Consider the following 18,174-nt stretch of genomic DNA (forward strand, 5'->3'; position numbering starts at 1 on the left):
TGTAGAGGAGAGAGTTTAGCGAATGGAAGACCGATTAGTAGGGAGTTACAGTAGTTTATTCGAGAGTGAATACATGCCACAATTAGCATTTTAGTAGTTTTAATTGTCAAAAATGGTTGGAGATGCATCTGGAGATGTTTCTGAGATGCATGCGGCAAGAGTGACATAAGACATAAGTTCTTTATTGGGGGAAGAAGGCACAGCAGATCTAGTGTGTTGTGGAATAGCAGAGATGTAGGAGAGCTGACTGTCATTGTGTGCAATAGGCATCTAATGGATCTCATCATCTCTGATCTGTCTCATCTCTCTATGTAGTACAATGTTCAGAAGCTAAATGAAAGTGTATATAATCTATATAATCTAGCCACATTGTCAGCTCACAGAACTAGGTGGATCATAAAGTGTCTGCTTAGAGAGTCCCCGCCCATACCCTGGAATATTACACTGACTATCCCTGAGTGATAGGAGCTAAAACAGCAATAAAACGGAGTAAAATTGTGAAGTAAAGGGTTAAATGATATTTATTGTGTAAACATCAATAGGGCGTTGAGATTTGAGAATTTTCTTTCAAGGGAAAACCCCTTTTAGAGTTCCCATATAGTATAATGCCACCTTCCTGTGGCCAACCCTTTAATGCAACTCAGCAACATATAATACCCCAGTAATTTATCCTCCCTTTACTTTTGTTCCCCCACTTTAATTGTGGCCCCCTGCCTCCTGTTCTCCATTCCCCTGGTATTTTGGCCCTCTGTCCTCTCTCATACTGTGTCTCCCCCCATACTGTTGCCCCCTGTCATTCCTTATAGTGTGGCCCCCGGTTCTTTCTCATATTGTGGCCCCCCTACTTCCCTGGCAGTCCTGCTTCCTTCTTCTCCTGAGCTCTTAGATGCTCAGAGGGGGAGCGAGGGCAGGCAGGGGAGTAGCTGACTCCATACATCTCTGCTGTAGAGCATTCTTGAAGAAAGTCAACACTGCACACAACACAGCACAGCAGTGGGTGCCCGCCTAACAAGGCCAGGCTTCAGGTCCTCAGTGATACAAAATAGAAAAAAGGCAGGACTCCAAGTAAATCTGGTGAAAAAATTAGTTGTCCTCTTTATTCCACCGCATATAGTACAGCGACGTTTCAGCTCATCATGAGCCTTTTTCAAGCCAAGTGATAAGTGTAGGAGGTGGATATTTGTATATATACAAAAAAATCAATGACATGCTTGTAATATTCCCTCCCCCTCATTAAGATATCACATATTTAATATCATATAAAATACAATTGTGATAATCTTGACATTGAATGTTTCATTTAAAGTGCAAACATACATAAATATATTGCCATTACGTAATTATAAAGTGCTAATGTGATAAAGTGTATAGTGTATCCCCCACTCTCTGAGGGCATTACAAATTTTGATTTAATAAGTGTGATAAGGCATAAAACATATGTTTAAAAAGGTTTACGGATAGCTCACCATCCCTCACGTTTGATCATACAGCATAATTGTGACTTAGCGTTGCTGTCAACGCACTGAGCATGAGTGACACACATAGATGGAACGCAAGCTCAGTATTACTGTGTGCGCATGCGTTAAAACTCGCCATTCTGTACTGGTTGTTAAAGTAACCAGTAACATCATTATATACACATAGAAACGCATTGCTGGATGAAAAGTAAGATGAAGATGATGCTGGATTGCAAAGAAATAAAGATTTGACAAGCTCTGTGTAGCGCTGCGTAATATTTATTATTATTATAAAGAGTAATCATCATGCGTAGGTCACTTTGTAAGTCACTTCCACTTAGGGCAACATTAAGCTTATCTTGGAGAACAAAATTATCCCTGTGTATTGATGAGATTCAGTTCCCTATGGATATTCCCAGGGCACCCATTATCATATGGTTAACGGAGACCCCGAATGGGTCACCCCATAAGCATAAAAGTAGGACTAAAGCGTAATAATGCTGCTAGCCACCCATTTAATCTTTGGCCAAATACCAATATTAAATACTGCAGTAACCCAGTACGAGTCTCCTATGAAAACTAACAACATGCAATGTGCAATGCCATGATAAAAAATATATAAACAATGTCACAAAAAATATTAGCCGAAATAAGCAGTGGAGATGGTGATGATATCCTTGGGTTGGCTTCAAAACATTTTCTTGTCTAAAAAAAAAAAAAAAGTCAAAGTTTGAATAGATATGTTAATGTACCATATCACAATTTACCTACACAACAATTCAGCCCATTGTGTATCCCGTGGACCCATACTACTTAATATTTCAGTACTTCTGTATTAGAATGTATAGTTCTCTCTCCATGCACTGGCTGGCTGTATACTGGAGGCAAGCTGGGACTAATGCATTTCCTACCTTCGGCTTATACTCAATTCAATCGTTTTTTTTCCATTTTTTTGTGTTAAAATTAGGTACATCGGCTTATACTAGGGTCGACTTATACTCAAGTATATACGGTATTTTTCAGACCCCTGAGGGCACTTTAACCCTAGGTTGTCTGATCGATTCTACAGTATACTGCAATACTACAGTATGGCAGTATATGGGGATTTTACACATCATTCATTACAATGTGAAAATCGCACATTGTAATGAATGGGTTAAAACCAGACAGCCTCAGTTCTTCGTAAGATCTTAGGCTTTAATGGCAACCAATGGCAACCAATGCCCCCCTCCCCCCGATGATGTCACAGGGGGCAGCAATCGTATCCAAGGATTTAAATGCCTCCGGCGTTTAAAGGCTTAACACTCGCAGTTGGTGTGAGCACCGACCGCGGGTTTTAACAGTGGGTGTTTGCTGCAATCAGCCCGTGAGCCCTCTCCATACACCCCCAGACATCATGTCATGTAGGGATTAAACTGATTTAAAGAAAACAACAATCCATTTAGAGTAATAACATTCAGGGCGCGCTCATACATTCAGTTTTTCAGATGCACTTTTAGATGTCCAAACCAGGAGTGGAGTGGAAAAAGAGGAGGAGCAGCTTCTCACAAGAACTGCATGTGAAAAACCGAACGTGTCCACTTGAGTGTGTTATGGACATGTCAAAGCAAGGTTATGAAGCTATTCTTTTAAGTATTTCAGATATGAGAAAAATGTGAAATTGTGTGTACAACCACTTCAACCCCTATGGTTTGTTCATCAGGTACAGAAACATGAATTTGAAATGAATGCTCTCACCTCACTAGACACTTTCCTAAAGTGTTTAGACAAGGGAAGAAGTTGGTTGAGTCCTAAAATGCACCAAATGTATTACTGATTATCCATTTTATGTTGCAAAAGTAATGGTCTAACAGGAAGTCTACTGAGGGTGGATTTAAAAAGACAAAAAAGTACATTTTTAGCAGAATGTTTGTATCAGCAGGTTCTAACTTTACATTAACCAATATAATTTTTAGTACTGATCATGAGACAGTGAGTTCCAGCGGTTTTCCAAAGTTTATAAATCACATCCCCATACCCTTACACCATACCTCCCAACTTTTGGGCGAGAGAAAGAGGGACAAAAAGCACCTACCCATTTTTCTATACCACGCCCATTGCCCCATCCGCAAGCATACTATAATTCGATCTTAATGGACCCCACATGGTATAACGGCCCCTTACTGTGATCAACCCCACTATGGACCTGTATGATGCTAATGCATATCTGCAACATACAAAACATAAAACTCCTCTTTTATTTTATCCTCCCTTTACATTTGGTTTTCTACTTTTAGTTAACTCCCTAACCTTATACATAATACTATCTGTACTGCTCCCCCCACTCCGCCTCACATGGTGTGTCCCCTGTTGTCTATCCCCCTCATATTGTGGCCCCCTGTTCTCCAGGATCCTCTCCCTGTGACCTCCTGTCTTCTAGCTTCCTCCTGTGACCCCCTGTCCTCCAGCTTCCTACTGTAGCCCCCTGTCCTCAAATCTCCTCCTGTGGCTCCCTGTCCTTAAGCCTCCTCCTGTAGCATCCCATCCTACAACTTCCTCCTGTGGCCTCCTGTCATCCAGCCTCCTCCTGTAGCCCCCTGTCATCCAGCCTCCTCCTGTGGCCTCCTGTCCTCCAGCAGTTACCTGTTCTCCAGCCTTCTGTAGTCTCCTGTCCTTCAGACTCCTCCTGTGACCCCCTACCCTCCAACCTCATCCTGTCCTCTAGCCTCCTCCAATGGCCTCCTGTCCTTTAGCCTCTAATATATAAAGCTGAGTGTGTGTATGTGTGTGTGTCCTTTATAGGAATCTGCACTGTAGCGTTTACAATCACCAAATTTGCACAGCCACTCTTTGTGACTCAGGGAATGTCATAGACTAGGTTTTGAGCCTAAATTTTCACCCTCATGCTTTCCAAAATAAACTTATTTACCAGCACATACAGGAGCCATTGTCTGCATTTTCTAGGGTAGACACTTCTGATAAATCTCCCCATAGACACAGTCACAGGTAGAGAAAGTCACTGAAAGAGACACTTAGAGACAGAGAAGGTCAGAGACAGTCAATGAAAGAGATGGTCAGTCAGAGAGAGAGAGAGAGTGATACATGTAAAATATTTTAACCCATTCTATTTTGTTATAGCCAAGAGCAATTATTTCCTATCCCAGGCAACAAAAAAAAACTGATTTGTGTTACAGAGGTCTAAAAGCTTACTTAAGTTATTGTATATTATTTAATTAAAGCAGAACTAAACATTTGAAGCAATTTTTTTATTTCATAAATGAATACAACAGGTAATAAAAGTAACATTTGTACCATACTGCATTAAATAAAGCAGCTTCTCTGTGCCTTGGTTCTGCTCTTTCTCCTCCAGTGAGCATTGTATCTGGAAACCTTTTGATGTCCATCCACTTTGGACAGATAAGAAGGCTAATGATTTAATCTTTCCATGGTCAGAGAATATTTCATTTGATGAATCAGCTCTGTGAGGAGACTACACTATCCACGGACTATGTGTAAAGAATTAAGTTATTAAGAAAATTATCAGGTTCCTTTATCCCTCAGCTGTCAGTGGATACAGGACCAAAATCTGATTTAAACAAATTGCTTAAATACGAAATAATTAAGGGTGTAAAAAATGGCAACCAATAAAGAAAATAATAAAAAAAAAAATACATCTAAAGGTGTTAACAAAAGTACATACAGGCAGTCCTTGGGTTACGTACAAGATTCTGTAGGTTTGTTCTTAAGTTGAATTTGTATGTAAGTCAGAACTGTGTACTTTATAATTGTAACCCCTGCCAAATTTGTTTTGGTCTCTGTGACAATTGGGTTGTAAAAATGTTGGGTTGTCATAAGGACCAGGATTAATAATAAATCTTAGTCACATTTGATAACTGTTATAGCTGTTTATTGTAGCCTAAGGCTAAAGTACAGTAAATTACCAACATCCAGAGGTCCGTTTGTAACTAGGGGTTTGTTAGTCGGGTGTTCTTAAGTAGGGGACCGCCTGTAAACATAAATATATATAATCATACTGACCTAAAGAATAAAGGTAACATATCTTCCCTCATATGTTTCTGTAGAAAGTTAATATAAAAGTTATAGCTATAGAAAGGTGAAGGGCAAAAAGCAGAAACATGAAAAGTTATAAAGGGCTGGGCCTTCAAAGCGTCAAAGGAGTGGACTGAGAATTACTATTGACAGCATATCCACAATATCTGACCAGTGGGTGGCCCCTGCACTCATCAGCTATATATACCTTCCTGAAATATAATAAGCACACACTGACGTATGGATGTCCTTCATACACAATTTCAAGTCCACTGTGATAAAACATGACTTATTGTTCTAGTCCTTCAAGCCTGTGGTATATCTAAAGCAAACACTTTTCCTTGAGATATTGTAATAAACGTCACAATGAGTGTGGGATCTGTATGTAGAGTTCCAGATCTATAGCCCTTTGTCTCAGCTTTCAGAACAGACATTGCATTGTGTAAGAGTACAGATGGAGTATGAAGGAATGCACTAGGACTTGTTCAAAGTTCTACGCCAAACGCAACCCTTGTGCCCTGACATTTTGTAGGACTTTCCGTGGCTAACAGAAATGTCACTTTTCTGCTGATAAATGGCACATGTACATTGTTTATTTAAATGGTAAAATAACAATGGGAATTTACCATCCAAAATCATCTTTCTGGCCACATGGAATATGGGTTGTCTTAAAGGGGTATTCCCATTTTGGCAAATGAATGTTATTGTTTGTATGATGAAAAATGATACGGCTTTCCAATATAATTTCTATATCAATTCCTCACAGTTTTTTAGATCTCTGCTTGCTGTCTTTCTATAGAAAGCTTCTAGATTTACCTCCTGTGGACAGAAAGATGTCCCTGGTTACACAGTAGCACACCTCTTTATATCGCAGAGAGGAAGCAGAGCCATGCACCTGTGTGACCATGGGCAGATTTTTGTCCACTGGAAATAACCAGTGATGAAGCTTCCTATAGGACAGCAAGCAGAGATCTAAAAATTGATAGAAAAAAGTATATTGGATAACATTCATTTGCCAAAATGGGAAATCCCCTTTAATCTTGTTCTAACAATAAAATGCAATAGGATAAAGTTTAATTCAGTAAAATGTATCTTCCTGTAAATATTTCTAAGCAAGTTTTTGAGAAGTTAATAATAGTTAAATATAGCATCTTTCTATAACAATAAGCGACAAAATAGGAAATTGCTTCATTGGTGTCAGAGGACCCCAACATGCATACGGTTATGCACTGTCACTTGTACTTGATATTTGCAATTATAACAAGTACCAGCACAGTCTGGCAACTAGTGTTTATTGTATGGAATAGTGGAAACATTACTTACCCATTGGGAAATATTTCATAAAAGTGATCCAAAGTAAGACTCGGTTAACACCTGTGTCGCTGGTTACTGTTAAACTCTCCAATATAGGAGAATCCAAAGCTAACTCCATTCAATTCTCCATGCACCTTCAATTCCCCATTGATGTCAATATATGAAAGGTTACCTTCAGTTACTGTTCCGTTATACACTCACTGGCCACTTTATTAGGTACACCTGTCCAACTGCTTGTTAACACTTAAAGGGAACCTACCACCACGATTCACCTGAGTGAAGTTGGCCCCCCCACCTTGTTCAAATCAAACAAAATTGGTGTCAAACGTTTGTGCTACGTTTGTGCTGGTTTGTGCAGCAGAAATTTTTGTTTGTGCCGCTATCGTTTTTGAGATTTTAATGAATGTTTCCAGAGGTCATCAGAGGTCAACCAGCCCCCCCACATTGCCCAAATCAAACAAAACTGGTGCCAAACAATTCTGCTACGTTTGTGCTGGTTTGTGCTGCACAAATTTTTGTTTGTGCTGCTTTTGTTTTGAATATATGAACAAAAAATGAAAGTTCAAAAGTTCAAGCAGCCCCCCCACATTGACCGAATCAAACAAAACTGGTGTCAAACGTTAGTGCTACGTTTGTGCAGCAAAAATTTTCGTTTGTGCCGCTATCATTTTTAAGGTATGTTCAGGTGTTCGAGGTGTTTAGGATGAACTGGTAAAAAACAAACCTAGTGACACTTCCCTGGTTTGATCACCAGGGGGAGCTAGCAAACACATTGTACTTTGGAAGAAATGAACTCTAATTACCTCTGCAAAAAAGTATGAATATATTAAAAATGATAGCGGCACAAACGAAAATTTTTGCTGCACAAACCAGCACAAACGTAGCACTAACGTTTGACACCAGTTTTGTTTGATTTGGTCAATGTGGGGGGGCTGCTTGAACTTTTGAACTTTCATTTTTTATTCATATATTCAAAACAAAAGCAGCACAAACAAAAATTTGAGCAGCACAAACCAGCACAAACGTAGCAGAATTGTTCGGTCCCAGTTTTGTTTGATTTGGGCAATGTGGGGGGGGCTGGTTGACCTCTGATGACCTCTGGAAACTTTCATTAAAATCTTAAAAACGATAACAGCACAAACAAAAATTTCTCCTGCACAAACCAGCACAAACGTAGCACAAACGTTTGACACCAATTTTGCTTGATTTGAACGAGGTGGGGGGGCCAACTTCACTCAGGTCCACGATTCTACCTATAAAGGTAGATCGGGTGGTAGGTGGATGTAAGGGACGTGAGGAGAGCTCTTTTTAGAGCTAATCCTCACGTCCCCGCTAACTTTTACTAAACTTTATTCCCTTCTCCACGCCCCAGTAGCCACGTTACTCCTCCTACCCTGTGTGTGCGGCGCGCAGCATCCGACAAGCCGGAGTTCTGCGCATGCGCAGTAGCTCCGGCCTCAGTAGCAGCCGCGGACCTGCGGGTACCGAACACACAGGGTAGGAGGAGTAACGTGGCTACTGGGGCATGGAGTAGCCGCACTGTGTAGCCTCATGCCCGCCTACTCCACGTCCCAGTAGCCGCATAAGTAAATTTACATATTAGGGGAATAAAGTTTATTACATCCCTTACATCCACCTACCACCCGATCTACCTTTATAGGTAGAATCGTGGTGGTAGGTGCCCTTTAATCACATGGCGGCAACTCAGTGCATTTAGGCATGAAGACATGGTCAAGACAATCTCCTGAAGTTCAAACCAAGCATCAGTATGGGGAATAAAGGTGATTTGAGTGCCTTTGAACGTGGCATGGTTGTTGGTGCCAGAAGGGCTGGTCTGAGTATTTCAGAAACTGCTGATCTACTGGGATTTTCATGCACAACCATCTCTAGGGTTTACAGAGAATGGTCCGAAAAAGAAAAAACATCCAGTGAGCGGCAGTTCTGTGGGCGGAAATGCCTTGTTGATGCCAGAGGTCAGAGGAGAATGGGCAGACTGGTTCGAGCTGATAGAAAGGCAACAGTGACTCAAATCGCCAACCGTTACAACCAAGGTAGGCAGAAGAGCATCTGTGAACGCACAGTACGTGCAGATGGGCTACAGCAGCAGAAGACCACACCGGGTGCCACTCCATCAGCTAAGAACAGGAAACTGAGGCTACAATTTGCACAAGCTCATCGAAATTGGACAGTAGAAGATTGGAAAAACGTTGCCTGGTCTGATGAGTCTCGATTTCTGCTGCGACATTCGGATGGTAGGGTCAGAATTTGGCGTCAACAACATGAAAGCATGGATCCATCCTGCCTTGTATCAACGATTCAGGCTGGTGGTGGTGGTGTCATGGTGTGGGGAATATTTTCTTGGCACTCTTTGGGCCCCTTGGTACCAATTGAGCATCGTTGCAACGCCACAGCCTACCTGAGTATTGTTGCTGACCATGTCCATCCCTTTATGACCACAATGTACCCAACATCTGATGGCAACTTTCAGCAGGATAATGCGCCATGTCGTAAAGCTGGAATCATCTCAGACTGGTTTCTTGAACATGACAATGAGTTCACTGTACTCAAATGGCCTCCACAGTCACCAGATCTCAGTCCAATAGAGCATCTTTGGGATGTGGTGGAACGGGAGATTCGCATCATGGATGTGCAGCCGACAAACCTGCGGCAACTGTGTGATGCCATCATGTCAATATGGACCAAAATCTCTGAGGAGCTTCCAGCACCTTGTTGAATCTATGCCACGAAGAATTGAGGCAGTTCTGAAGGCAAAAGGGGGTCCAACCTGTTACTAGCATGGTGTACCTAATAAAGTGGCCGGTGCACCAGATTTATCACAGTGTCAGGCTGTCTCATCATACTGTGCATCATCTATTAGTTGGTGTAGTTTATAAAAGAATTTTCTGTTCATGGACTTTTTCCACTTTTTCGAGGCCAGGTCCTTTTTGTTGTATTAGCCAGAAAATATCTTGAAATGATCTAAAACCCTTAATAAATGTGGCTCAAGCTATCAGTTTTGACCCTCAATGTGAACGGGTACAGGATTAGGATATTCTGCAGCAGTTTATTGCCTTGTGGTGTGGATTTTAATTCCATAATATATCGATCCATACAGCCAGGTTTCACTGCAGATTTTACCCATTGAAATGCATAGTGAGTTCTGTTACAAATGCAGAGCTAAACCTGCTGTGCAGCACTATGAGGATGAATACACAGAGCACAAAGCCCGATACACCACACAAGCCATATAATGCATGGTTTACAAGATTGTAGCATGATAATCAGCAATACAGCATAGATATAGTATTCGCTCTGGTGGCTGTGTCATGCTTTAAGGACGCCTACTACTTTATTCTTTCAGATTTGTAAATTCAGCTATTAATTCCACATCTCATGGATGTAAAACTGCATCCATATTTACAATTTTCCCACTTCCCTACTTATGTTTATATCCTAGAAAAAAACTGTGAAAAAGAGCTTTGTTTCCAAAACAATAAGCCATTTTATTCTTTCACTTCAGAGTTGTATTTATGTAGCTCTTCTGTATAAACATACAGTACCAGAAAAATGAATGTTGCTGTAATGCTCCAAATTAAAATAAAGTTTTTTCAATTTTATTTTTTTAATTAAAAACATGTAAATTTAAAATACAATAAGAAATTACATGACTTTCATTCTACCTCAATTGTAGGTGGTATGCTCATTTTGGATGTTTGGGACCAGTGGGTAGTCTCTCTGTGTACGTAGTTACCAATTATTTATATGGCACACAGATTACACAGTGTTGCACAGAGCTTGCCCAATCAGTCCCTGTCCCCATGTGGATCACAATCTAATCAACCTACTAGTATGTTTTGGAATGTGGGAGGAAACCAGAGGACCCAGAGGAAACCCACGCAAACACAGTTCTGCCTTCAGGACTGCTCTTGCATACAGAGCTTTATCAAAGCTGTATTACAAATTATACATCCTAGTGGCAGCATTTAATTGTACATGCCATGTACTGGGGAGCAGGAAAAAAATTCCAAATTCAGTCAACTTGACAAAAAAACCCTTTTGTGCCATGTAGTTTTTAATAGGTTTCAAAAACATTAAACATTTTGTACAAAACAAATTCTTGCTTTTGCCATGTTTTGACGCTTTTTGCGGGAGGCAATGACGTTTACATTGATGCCATTTGTGGGACTGTAAAAACTTTTGATCACTTTTTATTTTTATGAGTTTCAAAATGAGTTCCAAAGTAGCGTTTCCGACGTTAGAGTGATATTTTCAGTTACATGGCTCACTGCTGGGAATAACTGTTTTATATATTAATATAAATCCATAACTTTTATTTTTCCTTGTGTAGAGCTTTATGATGGCTTGTTTTCTGCATAAAAATTGTATTTCCTAGTAGCAGTATTAAATATTACATGTCATGTACTGGGAAGGAGGAAAAAATTCCAAATGCAGATATACTGACAAAAAAAAGGAAAAGGTCTCCTGGTGAGGTATGGGTTTCACATGGAACCCTATATTTGAAAGATACAGAATAGTTTAGAAAGTCTTCTATAAAATGCCATCTGTATGTTTTGCAACACACCTCACTGTTTTACACGATGTGAGTTGTTGCTTGTGAACCAGGTGAAATTTTTACTTTGTGGCAAAATAGCTTTCTAAGCTCTTTGCATCTTTCTTTCTACATGTCTTGCACATGACTATTTTTTCATCCATATCTGACACATACTTTTCCCATTTTGAGTCAGTCCTTATGTAGCCATGCTTATGGCTGTATTTTTTTCAGGTCTGTATCTTGTCTGTGTCAAGTCTCATCTTTATGTAAGGCTAGTGGCACATGTAGCGCTTTGAACCCGTTTTTGGGCCGTTTTTAAACGGTCTGTTAAGAAACGCATCTGTTTTGGGCCGCTTAAATTGAGATAATTGGTAAAACTGGTCAAAAACGGATGCATTTTTCAAAAACGCATGTGTTTTTTTAACGGTCTGCTTAAAAACGGCCCAAAAACGGGTTCAAAACGCCACGTGTATCACCAGCCTACATGTTGAAGTAGGTCCTATTCCAGACCATATTTGTGGCCTTGGCCTTCCTATAGAAATCTACAGAGTTGTGAAAAACACTGTTGCCACACAGGTGTCATCCACATGCGGCCTGTATCAGTTGCTAAGTAATGCAATTATGTGACCCTTCAATGGTTTGGGACACGCCAGTGACACCATAAGACAGCCTTCCATATTTATTTTCGGGACACAAAGATAGATGACACACAGAACATATTTTTCTACATACATCTCAGATACTGAAGAAACTCTGAACACATAGAGGACAAAAATACAGGCTCGTTGTTTAACAGGCCCGTTGTGCGCATACGGTAAATTTATGGCTTTATGTCTTTTGCCAGGGTTGTCATAAATTCATGTCAATAGCATCTTCAGAAATATATTTACTTACAAAACTGGTGAATGAGCATTGCTTATTTTTATCCGTACTAGGGTCCCTTTCACACTTGCTGTGTGGGGATGTATATACGGATATACACTCACCGGCCACTTTACTAGGTACACCATGCTAGTAACGGGTTGGACCTCCTTTTGCCTTCAGAACTGCCTCAATTCTTCGTGGCATAGATTCAACAAGGTGCTGGAAGCATTCCTCAGAGATTTTGGTCTATATTACCATGATGGCATCACACAGTTGCCGCAGATTTGTCGGCTGCACATTGATGCGAATCTCCCGTTCCACCACATCCCAAAGATGCTCTATTGGATTGAGATCTGGTGACTGTGGAGGCCATTTGAGTACAGTGAACTCATTGTCATGTTCAAGAAACCAGTCTGAGATGATTCCAGCTTTATGACATGGCGCATTATCCTGCTGAAAGTAGCCATCAGATGTTGGGTACATTGTGGTCATAAAAGGATGGACATAGTAACAATACTCAGGTAGGCTGTGGCATTGCAACGATGCTCAATTGGTACCAAGGGGCCCAAAGAGTGCCAAGAAAATATTCCCCACACCATGACACCACCACCACCAGCCTGAACCGTTGATACAAGGCAGGATGGATCCATGCTTTCATGTTGTTGACGCCAAATTCTGACCCTACCATCCGAATGTCGCAGCAGAAATCGAGACTCATCAGACCAGGCAACGTTTTTCCAATCTTCTACTGTCCAATTTCGATGAGCTTGTGCAAATTGTAGCCTCAGTTTCCTGTTCTTAGCTGATGGAGTGGCACCCGGTGTGGTCTTCTGCTGCTGTATTCCATCTGCCTCAAAGTTTGACGTACTGTGCGTTCAGAGATGCTCTTCTGCCTACCTTGGTTGTAACGGGTGGTGATTTGAGTCACTGTTGCCTTTCTATCAGCTCGAACCAGTATGCCCATTCTCCTCTGACATCAACAAGGCATTTCCGCCCACAGAACTGCCGCTCACTGGATGTTTTTCTTTTTCGGACCATTCTCTGTAAACCCTAGAGATGGTTGTGCGTGAAAATCCCAGTAGATCAGCAGTTTCTGAAATACTCAGACCAGCCCTTCTGGCACCAACAACCATGCCACGTTCAAAGGCACTCAAATCACCTTTCTTCCCCATACTGATGCTCGGTTTGAACTGCAGGAGATTGTCTTGACCATGTCTACATGCCTAAATGCACTGAGTTGCCGCCATGTGATTGGCTGATTAGAAATTAAGTGTTAACGAGTAGTTGGACAGGTGTACCTAATAAAGTGGCCGGTGAGTGTACATCCCTGTAGATGGCTATGCGTGATGGTTCCCACACACTTGTGGCACCGTACCATACCATGCACAGGAAAAAGTGCGTTCTATCTTTTCCCATGTTTGCACCGTGCATTGCTATGGAGCGTGCTGCAGTGTGCTCACCCTGGGCGAGCACATGGTAATGTGAAAGTAGCTTAAATGTGCGACAGTGTTTCACTGGGTCACTGTTCTTTTCCCAGTAAAATCTACAATTTAGCTGTATTTGTAATTTTCTCTCTAACCATATAAATATACCATAAAACGTTTAAGTGCTAGAGGAGAAGATGATAAGTAAATCAATAATGCTAACTATATATAACTGGTGCCTTCACATTGCCCTTAAGTTCTATGTTGTCGTCATTAAAGTCAGAAATGGCCATAAAAATACATGTGACCAGGTGCTCAAATGATTTATGACAGAAGATAAAAATATGTAAGGCAGGTTCAGGGAGGGCATGCCTAGCCCCATTGTAAGGGTGCAATCACACGTTCCGCTTGTCAACGCTAGTGAATAGGAGCAATTGGGACAAGACCTGCTCCCCCGTGCACTAGCGTACAAAAACACAACACTAGCAGAACGTGTGATGCACCGTCAGGATTTAGAAAAATAAATGTAACTCCAACTGTGTTTGAAATGTTTCTTCTAGTACTAAAATACAGAGGAACGGGAGCCTAAACATAAGGTTTTATACATATATTTACACACAAGTTGCAAATTTGGGCAAGGCAATTTGGGCACCACAAAAATTTTAAATGCCAAGCCGTATTTTCCAACAAATGCCCTGCTTGTGTGTGCAGGCTTTACTGCTGTACTGATGCTGGCTGCACTGCAGGTACTTCCATTGCAAAGGTTGATTTCCACACCACAATCTGCAGAAATACGTGTCAATTATTTTCTGCGGGTGCCAAAAACTGTTGTGAAAAAGTGTTTCAGCTGCAGATTTTTTTTCCACATTTTGTGATCCCATGAACTACAGAGTAAACTTTATCTTGTTGATACTTACAGGCAAGCCTTACTTTTCTACAGTATTGCTGAATGGTTATGAACATGTTAACTAAGGCCTATAAAGAGGTGAAAATGTTGCAAATTTATTTTTGCAATTTCTCTACACATGTATAGTCTGACCATCATGAATCTTTTCTACTTGAGAATACTCAAAGTAAATGTAAAATCATTCACATGTGGATGACGTGCAGGACTTGCAGTGGACACTGACCCAATTGAATACATGCTTACACGTTATTTTTAAAATGTGGGAACTCATACCATCACTTTTAGCGAGAGGAGCGTGTAAATTCAAGTCTATGGGGACGCATCAAAAAAGCATTGCACGGACAAAATGCAAATGCATTGCGTTTATCAATGAGCCATTGCTATAAAAAACAGACCACCTTCATCAGGTTGTTGTGCTTTTTTTGCTTTTGAAAAACTCACCGAACCTCCCACTGCACCTATTCTCTGGAATGCCCTTTCTCGAACTATCAGTTATAACCAACTACCAAAGTTTCAAACGTGCCCTAAGGCACGATGAAGCGTTGAAAGTAACGCAAAACGACTCGTCCCTGGAACGCTCTTATGCACTATATTCTCTTCTCCCTGTGAATACATGCCAGCTTTTAAAGATGTATGAATAAATGAAGGATTTTAAAGAAAGTGGAGAGTGCCTACCTTTCTCTTTTCTTCAAGTTTTTATTTCTAAAAAATATTTTCAGGCATTTTAGGAATGTGAAAATATATTTTAAAAAATATTTTCACATTCCTCATCTGCATGTAACTTTCACTTTCTATCCTGTAATCCTTCTCCTCCTGTCTATGTAGTCCCTCCCCACTTGATACCATTAAATAGATTAGTCTGCAGACCAATGCACCCTGAGGTTTCTATGAGTATCTATAGCGGCTGGTGGGTGGGTCATTCAGCATTAAAGGGGGTTTCCCACAAACACAAGTTAGGTCCTATCTATCCTATCAGCAGATCACGAAAATGAGGGGTCTGATGGGGTCCCACGTACCTCCGTCGGAACCCCTCATTGCTCTGTCACAGTAATGGAGCAGACGGCCGCGCATGACCCTTCTGCTCCATTAATCTCTATGGAGCTGACGGAGATCGGTGAGCACAACAAGAACGGTCACGTGACATACATCTGCTCCATTACTAGGAGCGATGAGGGGCCGACAGAGGTACACATCAGATCCCTCGTTTTTGTGATCTGTCGGGTCTCATCACAGAGAGCCCCACCAATCAGCAAATTGGGCCCTATCCACAGGAAACCCCCTTAAAAGAATGGCAGACCATTGTTCACGCCCTGTGTGTCAATCCTTCATCCTCATACATTGTAAATTCTTGCAAGCAATGCCCTCATTCCTATGGTTTCATCTGACCATTTTACTGCACATTAGATACCACACAATGGGCGACTTGGATACTTTTAGTTTAAGGCTATGCACAGGACTGGGGGGGGGGGGGGTCACGGGAACAGTTTCATCTAATGAATGGCCTCCTTGGACCAGGTAACAACACAGCTAGTGGAGCACCTTTGAAAGTCTCATTAGTCAATAGATGAAATGGTTTCCATGGAAGTCAATTGGAAGACCTTGACCTTCTAAGGATCAGATCATTTTGTTTTTATTTTTATTTTAAAAAAAGGGTGAAATCTGCTATAAACCGTAGAATACTAATCATAGAATACCCAGAAATAGCATTATGCATCTTATTTATAGAAAAGTTTGATGAATGGCAAGGTATGCTTTAAGTAAATGATAGATTGTTTTCAATACATATCGAGGAAACTTTCCGATATTAATTATATAAATTCTGAATCCTACATCATCCGGTAAACACCAGATAGATGCCTAGCTCCATACTTATCTGAAGTCCCATTGACTTCGCATGTAGTATGGTGGCTGATGGCTGGTTCAAGCAGCAGCAATTTTATTTATTAAAATATTTTATTCTTTATGATGCATAGGCCTAGTATATGGGACCAAACAGAAATGACACATTTTCAGTTGTTCTTGATCTGAAGGCAGACCAGCGGCTATAATGTCTCCAATATACTACACAAAGCAGAGGAGTATTTTTTTTTAAATCTGTCCATTCTCATTCACCTCCTGCTCCATTCTTCATCTCCACTCACCATATTCTTCTATGTAATTTGATACTTCTGGGAGTCCAAACCATGTACAGATTCAGCAGGAAAATATATTCCACATTTTCTTACCATTCATTTATTAATGCATTGTATAACATGGTAACTATCTTTTCAATAAACACCAATTAACAGGGTACCCCCCCCCCCCTTTTTTCTTTAGTAATGAGTTATACAGATCTTTAGTGATAAATGCAAGTCCTATCTCATTCTATATAATACATCACTACAGGACTGTATATATATGAACAGTGACTCTACAGAGTAGTAGCCATCTCTACACAGCACTTTGCACAGTTATATTCTGATACTTATGTAAAAGCTTGGGTGGAGTGCTAAAGAATTTAAAAAAAAATTCCTGGGACATTTTTTAAAGTCTTTAAGATTATTTTCTCCAAAACTAGGCCATTGGCAAATAAAGTAAGAATAGATCCCGTTTCTGGGGACACAGTGTGCTTAGTATAAAATACTATATCATAGTATCATAGTTTATATGGTTGAAAAAAAAGACACTTGTCCATCAAGTTCAACTAAGGAAGGGAAGGGTTTACATGAGGAAGGGATTTAGGGGAAACAATGGATGGGGTAGATTTCCTAATTTTCCGCTGAGTGGAGTCATCATTGGGGAAGTAGTGGAGTCATTTGGAACCATTTGTGATAATGGGCCATGACTGATTATCCATGGCCACCTTCTTTCTAAAATAAACTTTTACAATTAAGCTAATAAGCACAAGGGGCTACCACAGTCCCTCTGTGATCTGGCTTTATAGACTATTACACGGTCTCACCTTCCCCCTTCTCCCACAGCACCTGTGCAGCAACCTGGATGTGCTCCCATTATATTTGCTCTTCCCGTGTCCTGCTGGCTTCCAGCAGATAGTTAGGGATTTGATCTAATCAATGTCTTGTACCCCTTATCATGCCCCTCTCCAACCACTGATGTGGGAGCAAGCAGTTATGACTTAAGGAGGGGGGGGGGGTGCGCAGACAGTAATGACTGCATGGAGAGGGCTTCATCTACTGGAAGCCAGCAGGGCAGGGGACATCACAGGAAGTCCTGAGTCTTGCTGCTGGCGGGGCACATGACTGCTGCGAATCTAAAACTTTAACAGGGCGAGTATAATACCCTAATAAGGTCACCCATATTATACTTCCTAAAGTTAAAGTTTGCTAGAAGTGGGCAACCCCTTTAACTTCATTCAATCATCCAATCTCAATACAGAGATACATACAAGGCCACTAGCATCCCTTCTCTTAAATAGAGAATTAGAAAAGCAGGTAAAAAACACAAATATTTTCTTCAACCAACAAGATGGGTGTATGTGAAAAATACCATGTGATCACAGCAGCATTGACAATGAAATCCACAATGTGATCTTTCAGGCTTGTACACAGAGCGGGCAGAAATAAGCAGACATGAGAGTGCAAGGACTGTGTTTTCTGAAGTTAGGACGACAATACACATTGGACACAG

General features: G+C 40.8%; 1 long non-coding RNA gene across 1 annotated transcript in view; it reads left to right on the forward strand.

Annotated features, from left to right (window-relative positions):
* The window catches only part of LOC140127494 (uncharacterized), a 31,974-nt gene that overhangs the window by 1,018 nt on the left and 12,782 nt on the right, over positions 1-18,174 (forward strand). The window contains exon 2 of the long non-coding RNA XR_011855000.1: positions 18,084-18,174. This is a non-coding gene — a long non-coding RNA (uncharacterized lncRNA). The remainder of the gene's footprint in view (positions 1-18,083) is intronic.

The sequence above is a fragment of the Engystomops pustulosus genome, chromosome 4 (assembly GCF_040894005.1).
Source record: "Engystomops pustulosus chromosome 4, aEngPut4.maternal, whole genome shotgun sequence".
In the NCBI taxonomy this organism is placed as follows: Eukaryota; Metazoa; Chordata; class Amphibia; order Anura; family Leptodactylidae; genus Engystomops; species Engystomops pustulosus.